Raw genomic sequence first — 12,213 nt, forward strand, 5'->3', positions numbered from 1 at the left:
TCCATGCTTTCTTTTGTATTAGAAAGATTTCAATTTGTGTGTGTGTGTGTTTTATTTATCTTTGAGAGAGAGAGTGGGGCAGGAGCAGAGAGAGAGGGAAATGGAGGACCCCAAGCAGGCTCCAAGCTGCCAGCACAGAGGCCAATGTTGGCCTCGAACTCACAAACTGTGAGATAATGACCTGAGCTGAAGTCAGATGCTCAACCAACTGAACCCCCCAGGTGCCCGGTTAGGTTTCTTTTTTTTTATTAAAAAATTTTTTAAAATTTTATTTTGGAGAGAGAGAGAGACAGACAGAGGGACAGAGTGTGAGCAGGGGAGGGGCAGGGAAAGAGGGGGACACAGAATCCAAAGCAGGCTTCAGGCTCTGAGCTGTCAGCACAGAGCCCCATGCGGGGCTTGAACTCAAAAACTGAGATCATGACCTGAGCCAAAGTCAGACGCTTAACCAACTGAGCCACCCAGGTGCCCCTATGTACTCATGCTTCTTAAATTGTGAGATGTCATGAATTGAGGAATCCGTAAAGTCGATTTTCCAGAAGGGAATTCACAGAGCTCTTCAAGGACAGGGGGACACCTGAGTCCATCGTGGCTCCTCACCACCCAGGATGTGGCCTCCTCCGCCCCAGTCTCCTTGGGAACAGCAGCAGCCACATTAACTTCATATTACTCCTCAGACATCTAACATGGCATCTGGCAAACAGTGGGTGTCTAATATATGCTTGCTCTTGAACAGACGGGTTGTGAGCTCACTCGCACTCCGCCTTCCATTCCACAGGCATACTGTTTTCCTCACCTCTTCATTGCTCTCTCGGCCTCTGGGAATATTTTAGCCTATTTTCAGCGGGTCTTACTTCCCCATTACCTGATCGAATAGTGACACACTGAGCAGCCAAGGCCAGATCTGGGAAGTCTTTATGACAAAGAAATGAGTTGGGCCTGCCTTCTCTGACTCATAATGTGTTCACCATGAGCAAAACCCCATATTACATGAGATGATGTAATCACAGTAGATTTTCAAATAGATTTTAGTTCCCATAAAAGGCTCTCATGACAAGCACTCCTTTTCATAGGTGGGAATCTACACAGCTTCAAAATACCCTCCACCTTGAAGGGAAACTTTTGTACAGTCAAATGACAATTTTTTTTTTTTTTTTTTTTTGCGAGATGTCACTCTTATTCCAGTCTTAGGGGGTAGACCCTGGAAATGACCGCTGTTTGTCAGAGAGCGATCTGTCTCCCAAGTGACACATGGTTTCTTTGACAGACTCTGTCATCTGGCCGTCAGTAACAGGTTTGTGAAGGAAGTTAAACTGTGACTTTGCATGCTTCCTTCCCATTAGAGATCTGACAGTGAATTTGCTAATTTATTTTCCATCTAAAACATTTATCTGCTCTTTATGAACCGTGGACTTCATTTCTTTCAGGCTGGCCTCTTTGGGGGATTAGCAAACCAACAGTGATTTTCCGTAGAGTGTTTTCACCTGCCAAGGTCTTGTTATGCTCGGAGAACGTAACACAACATGGAACTACCCGGCCTTTTTCACCTCTGTGCTCGCTCAAAAGCAGTAACTGGTGTTCCTACATTTAGCAAATATTCACTAGGAACATTTATTAGCAAGGCACCAGAGAGGATTCAAGAGAAGTGTGTGAGACAGGCTTTGTGCCCTGGTCACGAAGAGGAATGGAGTTCCGGAGCGGCATGCAGTGAATGTGTTGTGCTCGGAAATCCCAGGACCAGAAAGAGCAGGTGTGGCCTGAGTGACTGGGGAAGGCACCTTGGAAGGGGTGTATGAGGTTCCCGAAGGCCTGGGGAGCTGCAAGGTGTCAGAGACCAGTAGGGACTGATGAGGAGCCGCCTAAAACAAGGCATTTCGTACAGTTTTAAATTCAGGACCGATGGCTTTGTGAATAAACCGGCAACAACAGGGTGTGACGTGATCTAAAAATAAATGAGGGGCCGCAATCAAACTGACGGTAAAGGTCACAGAGTGACTTAAGTTCACACTTCTCTGAATTCCTCGGTTTCAACCCTCTTATCTTTACTCCATTCTTAATATTCTTCTGAAAGAGAACTTGTCAGGTGCCTAAAGTGATTCTAGGCCCAAACTTGGAGTTAGGCCAAATGGAGCCACCCCCAGCTCCAGCGTTAGTAGCTTGAGAGTGATAAGCGGTGTAAGGCTCGGCTTCCTGATATTTAAAATGTGAGTAATGAGGAGCGCCTGGGTGGTTCAGTTGGTTAAGTGCCTAACTCTTGATTTTGGCTCAGGTCATGATCTCCCAGTTGCAGGATCGAGCCCTGGGTTTCTCTCTCTCTCTCTCCCTCTCTCTCTCCCTCTCTCTCTGCCCTTCCCCAGCTTATGCTCTTGCTCTCTCAAAATAAACAAACAAACTTTAAAAAGTGTGGGTCATGGTATCTAACTGGGCAGATTGCTCAGAAGGTGAAATAAAATTATGTATGCAGAATCCTTAGCACAGAGCTCTACATAAACTCAAAAAAATGGCAGCCATGATGGCATGGTTTGAGTCCTCTGGTTTGGCAGTAGTAGTAATGACAGGAAGATGTTTCTTCCAGCGCGGGTATGCGACAGGCATGCAATACATGTTTACTGACTGAGTGGCTGAATTAATTACACAAGGGTCCTTCCACATCATTTGAAATCTGCTATGAAATCAATATGGCATTCGTTTTCTATTCCGGTGACACATGAGTTTTATTGTTCTGAAGAAAACCTGTGACAGAAAACGCTCTTTTCTACTTGACCTCAGAGAAGATGAGTGAGTAGTTCTAGTTCTGATCTTCTACAAACCCCGTCAAGAACCGCTGGTGACGTCTTCCATGAATGAGCAAAGCTAAAATGTCATCAGGAAAGTGCAACAGCTATGTTGCTATAACAAACAGTGGCCGCTGAATTCAAACATGGAGAATTATGAGTTGTCTCCCTTTTACCTCCGGTAGGATTTGTCTGGGTCTTTAGAAGAAGTGGAGTCTCTCTCCCTCCATGGGGGAAGGACAGCAGGTGAATTTTTAAAAATGTAAACAATAAACATGTTTAAAGTAAGATTGCTTTCTTGAAAAGGGTGGTGCATCACCCAGCAGAAGATACAAGTTTCTGACTCTTCTTCTGGAAAAAAGAGCTTTGTAAGTTGCCTTTTATATGGGAATATTGACAGTTTTAAAGAGACATTTCAAGCCCTGGGCATGCTATCATGTCAATGGCACAGGAAAGTATCTGTAAAGATGTCAAAAGGAGGAAGACGGAAGACCAAGGGATAAATAGATTATATAGTGCAGTGTATCAGAGTATGAGAGAGAGAGAGAGAGAGAGAGAGAGAGAGAGAGAGAACGAACATTGGCAGTAAGCCTATCCCAGGACCGATTCTTTGGCATTCTGGATACCACGTGGTCAAATGAACGTCATGGTTTAAGGGATGTTTTCTGAGGCTACTATCCATGACCAATGTTAGAGCGTCCACTTGATGTAAAATATAGCTTGTCCCAGCTCACTTGTATTTTTTGAACTTTGCCTCAGCGAGCCCTTTAAGATGGGTTTTACAGAACCCACTGGAGGCAGTAGAGATTTGATAAAAGTTGACAGCCTCCAAGAGAAACGAGAGGCCTCCGCTTCCGGCCACCATTCTGGAAAGGAAGAGTAGATGAGCAAACATTACTGGCAACCATCAGGGCCACAGGGCCACAACTGCCCCGCACCTCACGGGAGCGGGCCCTACTCTTGGGAATGTTTTATTTTCCAGACTTCTCTTCCCACTTAGATTTGTTCTCAGCATGTTTGCAGCAAAGAAACTTTCAAGATGGCCAAAGACACATGGTCTCCAACACTCAAAAGGAAGAAGTGAGGGGCTGACTCTACACACAGCACTGATGCGCTCAGATGCCAGCTGCCAGTACTGCTCTTGGGGACCCAGGAGAACTCAGGACTATGGGGTGAGGGGGACCCTTTACAAAACAGGGATGTTGCACGTGGGATGGGGAAGGAGTGAAATTTGGTAGGAGAGAGTACCACCTTCTAATCGGGCCACTTCTTTCTACCTTATGTGTGTGTTTCTGGGCTTCAGTAACTACTCATGGGCAGATTTTAAAAACAAAAACCTCCACAAATGAGTTTTAAAGGATTCGGTGTCTGTATGTGTGTGTGTATGTGGTATGTGTGCTAAAATGCCCGACTTTAAGGTACATAGTCAGAGATTACACCTGAGATTAGGGGGAAAAAAAAGCTCACATATACACGGTATTTCCACCTCAGAAAACCTTTATAATTAGGGGAGAACAGTCACGTGTGGCCCCCAGAGGCTGTCTGGCAGACGACCTAGTAAGATTAGAAAAAATTTTTCTTTTCCCTTTTGGGAAAGTACAGGAAGAGAAAAGTAAAGACTAAGTCTGAATTAACAACATAATTTACCTTTTTGGGTTATTAATGTTGGCCTGGATGAAATATTGCTTCTATTCTTTGCTTTAAAATGTTTTTACAGCTAAAAACACACAAAAAATCAGAGATGCCAATGCCGGTTTCTGTTAAAATATATGTGAGTTACTATTTTTCAAGAAAAACATAAAGGCTGCATAAGTTACATGATTCTATTTGCGGCTTTGAATTCCATGACAGAAAATGGCAGAAATATGTTCCCTATTCTACCCAAGCTTGAGCTTGACTTGTGAGAGTTGAGGAAATTCACCCCTAATTAATGTCAAATGATCAGCTTCAATTAGTTTTGATAAATAATACTGTATAATCAAATTACCACCAAGTCATCTGGCAGTTCTGTGACATCATCTACAGTGTGAAACAATTTTTTAAAACGTAGCCCACAAAACATTTCTAGGTCAGCCACAGACGTAGGACAATATTTGAGTCAGCCATGAAAAACAAGGATCTTGATGTAGAAGATACAGAGATCATTCAAATTCATAAGAAAACCCTTGACGTCAATAGATAAATGGGCAAAGAATATTAACCACAATGCACATAGGAGATATGAATTCCCAAACACATACAAAAAATATGTCCTTGCTTACAATCAAGGAAATACACAGTAGAGCACCCCCTCTCCAGCTGTGATTTTTATACTCACCTGCCCAAGGATTATCTCTTTAAAGTAACAACACCCAATGTTTCACTAAGGTGGAAGAGACTGGTTCTCTTCGTAGCTACAAAGATTATCCACCACTGGGAGTCCCTCAGAAAGCAAAATGGCTGGGTATAGAGAGAATCATAAAGACTTTCCTCTTCTCTGGAAATTGAATAGATAAAGGAGTAAAGGTAGGGGTGTGGGAGGCTTCATCTGCGATCACTTGGGGGCGGGGCTCCTTTGTCTGCCACCACACGTGCCTCAGTTTTCAAGTCCGTAAAATGAGATTATTAAAAATCCACCTTAGGGCTTCTGGATAAGCTTTGAGTGAAATCTTAGATACTTTTAAAGTGCCTAGCATAGCTCCTGGCACAGAGCAACTGCTTAATGAGTGGCAGACTGCATGGTCATTACCAATTAAAGAGCAAAAAATAAAACTGAAACAACTTAATTTTTCATTTTCAGATGCATGGCTTCATACATGGCGGTAAATCACTAAAACGGTTTGCACAGCCATTTTCTTAGTACGAAGTCTACTGAAGCCACGGGAGGTTAATAATATATTAGGTAAAGTATAAAACAATATGCGTACTCTGACTGAAACTATTCGTGTGAATGCATTATTCAAAATCAGTTGTATGAGGGTTGGGGACTCTGGCCCATGAAACATTATTTTAATGTTGTTATACTCCTCTTGATAAAATTAAGCAATGTCCTAGAATTAGGCCACATGAGAATGATTCCACACTTTAACATGTGGTCGGTGTATTTAATACACCAAATACATGCACTGTGTAGTGAAGAAAAAAGACTAAGTTACTTTCCTCATCAATCATTCACAGCTACTTAATTCAAAATACTGCTCCATCAAGACGCCCTCCCTTTCTATCAAACTAGCTCTTTCAAAGGTGACGCATTCTGGCTTACATACATACAGACTATTCAGAAAAGGCAAAGAGAAAATCTTGGAGTTGCTTTGACCAGACACGGGGGCATAAAACATTTTTTGATGCTAGAATATAACTTTTTTGTCTAAGCGGCCCACGCATGAGAACAATGACACATTTTTAAAGGCAATAAATATTGAGGACTTTACTAGCTAATTAACAAGGCCTCCTGGATTTCAGTTTCTTGATCTGCAAAAAGGAACTGACCATATCCATAACTCAGAATTATTCCGGAAATAAATAAAACATGTAAAGCACTTAGTTCAGTGCCGGGCACTCAAAACAACTTTTCCTTTTCTTCCGCAATCCCATCAATCCCTTTCCTGAGAAAGGATAACATCCTTCTAACTCTTTCTGGATGTGAGAAGAATCAAAGAAATAAGTATGCAAAACCAAAAACGCTTTGAAAAATAAAGAAGCACTCTCAAAACACAGAGCATTGTTACAAAAGCAAATATAGAAACAGAGAGCTAAGGGAAATAAACGTGTGTCTAAAAACATTTTGAACTCTAGCAAAGCTTTTAATAATTACTGAAAATAAATAATGACTTAAGAGTCGAATAGTTCTCCATAAAAAACTTTCATTGCCACTGATGAAAAGCTATTGATATATTAATTTCCCCGTTCCCTCTCCATTCCTTCTCTCCTTTTCATATTTTGAACACATTATTTTACTTTTGGTTTCACTTTGTTCACATCTACTTTCTCTGGTTTACAACCTGGATTTCAGTTAGCTTTATTTCTGCGGCCTCTCTCATTTCCTCTGGTTTAAGAGAAAAATAAATAGGGGCGCCTGGGTGGCTTAGTCGGTTAAGCGTCCGACTTCGGCTCAGGTCATGATCTCACGGTTCGTGAGTTTGAGCCCCGCGTCGGGCTCTGTGCTGACAGCTAGCTCAGAGCCTGGAGCCTGTTTCAGATTCTGTGTCTCCCTGTCTCTCTGACCCTCCCCTGCTCACACTGTCTCTCTCTCTCTCAGAAATAAATTTTAAAAGAGAAAGATAAGATAAGAGAAAGATAAATAAGAAAGCAATGCTGTGACAAAAGCCATACTGTAGCCTGAGGCAAAAGGTAATGTCAGTGATACTGTTTTTTTTAATTTAAATCTTTGATTATTTATTCACCATTAATTTTTTGGTGTTAATTTTTAATAATGTGACATTAAATATTACATTATTTAATGTAAATGTAATGTTTAATATTAATTAAATATTACATTATTTGATGTATATTTTTATGTATAAAATAATTATATAGTTACATAAATTTTAAAAATATTACATTAAAAGAAATATTTTGATGACTGAGATTTTTGGCGCCTCCCCCTTAAATTTTATGCACGAGGCAGAGACCTCACTGACTCACAAAGGGTGTTATGCAAACGTGACCCTGATTCTTTTACATCTATGAAGAAGCCTGCATGTGACAGTCCCACTTTCAAAGAGGAAAACAGGTGGAAGAGAGAAAGAGATGGCTGAAATTCCTTCCCCTGTGCTTTGCACATTCCTTTCTGGAGAAATTGCTCCGACATCCTGGATTTGGTCTCGCGTCTGAATGTCACCCAAGAGCAAAAGAGACAGAAAAGGCTCTGTGCACCACGTGCAGATCGGCCGGTGGAGAACAAGCAGGCTTTCCTAACTCTGATTTGGGGGGACACGATGGAAACAACACAGGCAGAGCAAGCGGGCACCCCAGCCAACCGTGCAGGCTGAAATGAAGGGAAACCCTGTAGCGCCATGTCTGGGTAAAACGGCCTCCTTTTGATCCTGAGGGCGGAGCGTTTACATTTTCCCCCTTCAGAGGGCACCTTGGGTCCCTTGGTTCTATGGAGGTGGGGGTGGGGGGCAGACTGGCCCAGCCTGGAATCTTTTTATTTATTTATTTTTTAATGTTTTTTATTTATTTCTAGGAGAGAGAGAGAGAAAGAAACAGCGTGAGCAGGGGAGGGTCAGAGAGAGAGGGAGTCACAGACTGAAACAGGCTCCAGGCTCCGAGCTGGCAGTCAGCACAGAGCCCGACGCGGGGCTCGAACCCACGAACCGCGAGATCATGACCTAAGCGAAAGTCGGACGTTTAACCGACTAAGCCACCCAGGCGCCCCACCTGGAATCTTTTTAAACAAGGAACAGAGCCTTTCATTCCACAATTGGAGATAGGGCCCCAAGCACAAAGAGGAACTGTCAAAAATAAGAGGCCATGGGCGAATATGCTATGTAGACTAAATAAATGCAATCCATGTAAATAGCACTGCTGTCATTGACAGAAGACACCTCACATGTCCAGGGACTAATTGCAGGTACTTTGTGCCCGTGGGCCCAGCTGGATTTGGAGCTGTGGGCGACACAGGTTACAAGGAGAACCTACAGCAACAAAACTTTCTGTTTTTCACCACGTGCCACGGGCTGGGGGTGGGGGGAGGTGGACGGAGAAGGAACGCAGAGGGGAGAAAACCACTGGGAATGTGTTCTTGCTAAGATAGTGAAGGCTTACTTTCCAGAAGAAACCACTTGACATTAGTGACCAGCAGCCTCACCTGTCTGGTTGACAGCTCGTGCTAATTCACAGGTGAACAGAAGTTAGTGAAGTCCTGACTGTGCTACTTACCAGCATTGTCACAGAGCCTCTGTTTGCTCACCTGTAAAATGGGTATAGTCATAATGCCCACCCCACAGACTCAAAGATGAGCCAGTATGTATCAAGCGCTTAGCCCGGGGCCGGGTCCCTGGTAAGTGCTCAGAAATGTCAGCGATCATTACCAATCAGACTCACCGCTTTGACGACGGGCAATTGAGCATGAATTTTCAGAAGTCGTTTACAAAAGTCTTTAAATCCCCAGACGCTTATTAGCCCCAGCTCTACCTATGAAGGATATCATCTCCTCCTCTGATACACCTTCCTTTCTCACCCCAGCATTTTCCAGGCTGAGGATGCGAGCAACTCAAAGTGGCCACTATGAAAATCTAAGCAAAACACAGAAAGACTGCACTCAGTTCAGGACGTAGCCAAGCGAGAGAGAGCTGAGCTAGATCTGCAGGACCTTGAGTGACGGAGTCGCCTGGGTGTCTGTGCCGCATAAAACTCAGGAGGCATTACGGATCTGAGACTCGTGTGTCTCATGCGAATATACGACTCACACCCTGCAGCTTCTGAGGAGGGAAAAAACTGCCTCTGACCATGGCCTGCGCCGCTCATCAAGGCTGGCTGCCTGGGCCTGCGTCCGGTGAGTCAAGCAAGGGTAGAAAGGAAGGCAGGGGAGAAACATGGGGACCCATTCCCGCGAGGGGGAAATCCCTTGTCCTGCCTCCATCTTTGTGAAGAGGGGCTTCCACTTACTTGTGTGACATCCCCAGCTGGGGCCTCGTTCCCACTTGTGTCATCAGCTCTGTTGTCCGACCTGCACCCCATTTCTCATCAGGCACCCACGAGTCTCTTGCCGCGGAGAGCTGCGTGCATCCACCTCCTGCCCCAGGAGGAGTAAAATACCAGTTAGAGCTCAGGGTGTCTTCTGCTGATCTTAAAGCAACAGGTGTGTGAGCAAGAACGAGCCGAAGGACAAGGCTCACAAGACCCCCCGCCCCCAACCACCATTCTCTCCGTGTGGCCTTCACTTAACCTCTCCAGGCTTCAGCTTCTCCATCCATAAATGCAGATAATAAGTTGCTGGAAGAAACTAGCAATAGTTTGGCCAGCTCTCAAGTCCCACCGAAACGGAAGGTGTTAGGGTATGACTCCTGTCACGGCCGCAGGGAGCTGAGGGACGACCACTCAGCAAAGCTCTTGTCTGGTCCAGTCTGGGAGGCCAGACTCAGCCGGCTGGTGACAGACCCAGTGGCTTTCCCAGGCCTGGTCTAGTACTGATTGCGTCATCAGGGGGAGGAGCGAGGCCGAGCTAGCAGAATCCAGAACCGGCTTCCAGACTTCTTTACTGCCAGGGGGACTTAGAGCCCCGTGTGGGGCTTCGAGAGACAAGTTGGTTCGTGGCCTTGATCTTTATCAGGCAAGAAGGTTTCACACAGAATACAAAAAGGGCAAGATGTGCGAGTGTGCGAGTGTGCGTGTGTAAAAGGGGTGGGTGTGAGAGAGAGAGAGAGATCCCAACACATCAGGAGCAAAGGACGATTTCTAACCGCCTGTCCCAGCCTTGTGAAACCCCTCTTGGTCGAGATGAAAGAGTTTCCAAGATAATCAGAGAAATCCTCCTCCTAACAGATTTCCAGATGCCTTCCTGTGCTCTCAGGGGCCAGGAGGCCTTTATTTCTGCCCACATCCCACATGCCTCCAGCCACCAGGGCAGAAAGAAGCGTGAACAGGGCACACGTTCCTGCGTGTGGGCGCCAGGCCTGATTATAAACCAGGATCTCAAGCCGAATTTTCCCTTAGAGACGGCCAACCCCACCCTGTCTGCGCGTAGTTCTGGGTCTTTTAACATTTACTTGATACCTGCTGGTGCAGGAATAACAACGAATAAAACCCGGTCCTGCCCAAATGCCCACTTCTGTCTGCCACCTCCGTTTGTCCAGCTGCTCATGGCCTCATCATCACCTCCCTCTGGGCGGCTGACTAGAGCCTGTTTTCCCACACAGCTGACCTGGGTGCTCCATTGTGGGAGCGTTGACCTCCTGCCCTGAACACGTGAAATGGGTGCCCCTCCTGCCTTGCCCCCCCACCCCCACCCCGGGCCCCAGTTACACATTTGCTGCCAAAATGTGGAGCCTGGGCTCATTTTACAGGAACCTTTCATTTGGTCAGCAAAAAAGCTGGTCTTGTCTCAGGAGTGTCTTGCGGAAACTGCCTACAATTCTCAGAGCTACAGGCCAAGTAGCTGACTCCGAGGCGGGTTTCTTGCTGTCATTTCAATGGGCAGTTAACCTTCATGAAACTCAGTGACCACTACCATCCAAGAGCTGCCCCTTCGGCCTCCAGAGCACAACGTTTCTTTTCATTGGGACTTCCTTTTTAAACATTTTTTTTCATTTATTTCTAGGAGAGAGAGAGAGACAGCGTGAGCAGGGGAGGGTCAGAGAGAGAGGGAGTCACAGACTGAAACAGGCTCCAGGCTCCGAGCTGGCAGTCAGCACAGAGCCCGACGCGGGGCTCGAACCCACGAACCGCGAGATCATGACCTAAGCGAAAGTCGGACGCCCAACCGACTAAGCCACCCAGGCGCCCCTCTAAACGCCCGACATTCCTGGAAACCCCAGATCCTTTACAGCTCAGTAGGTGGTGGAGGGAAGAGGGGAGGGAGAGAGAGAGAAAATGCACGAGAATGAATGCTTATGAACACCGGGTAGAGGAAAAATCGATGTGCCAGAAGAACATTATAAAATGAGCAAAGAGAAAGCAGAAAAGCGCTTCAAGAAGGAAGCGGGCTGAGGGCCGTGCGTCAGAGGAAGGGAGGGACTTAAATGAGCGGGAAGGAAGGGGAAGGCATCCTAGACAACGAAGGGCGGGACGGGGTGTGTTTGGGGGAACATCTGGAAATCTGGGTTAGCTGAAGCACAGAGTGAAGGGCATTGTGGGATACGGGACAGTGAAAGAGGTCTGTCCCTGTGCCTCCCGGAAGGACAGGTTAAGGAACAAACTTTCAAGTTCCTTATTTCCCCCTGGGTGGAGGTCTTGAGTTGAGTGACAGAATCAGAGTATAGTCTCGCTTTTCTCTTCGCAGCTGAGGTAGGACTAATTTTCAGCCCAGCGACTTGGTGCGAATCCTGGCTGCACTCCTCTCAGCTCTGTGATCTCAAAACAAGCTACCTTTCTTCCCTAAGCCTCAATTTCCCCTCCTGTAAAATGAGGATAAATCCTATTTTGGTACTTTGGGAGGATACATGAGTTAATGTATGTAAAGTGCTCAGCGCTTTTCGTGGCAGCTGGTGAGCATTCAAGGAATGGAAGCCACCATTGTTTCCGTGGAGTTTCGATGCAGGAATATGGTGGGTCACAGTTTAAGGTCCTTGGTTTTGAACACCCAAGCATTCCACCTCAAACTCAAATATGATGAATTTCCAGTCTTGCTGCCTTCTGTGACTATTGGCAACAGACGCTTGCTTTTCTGCTGTATAATGCCCAGTGAATGGTCAGGTCACCCAATGAACCCTACAGCTTTCAGTGTACCATCCCAGCGTATCCCACTGGGCTGAAGACTGTAGGATTTGCTTTATTAAATTCACATTTTAAAAAAATA

The sequence above is a fragment of the Hyaena hyaena genome, unplaced genomic scaffold (assembly GCF_003009895.1).
Source record: "Hyaena hyaena isolate Hyena2069 unplaced genomic scaffold, ASM300989v1 scaffold_72, whole genome shotgun sequence".
Taxonomy (NCBI): Eukaryota; Metazoa; Chordata; class Mammalia; order Carnivora; family Hyaenidae; genus Hyaena; species Hyaena hyaena.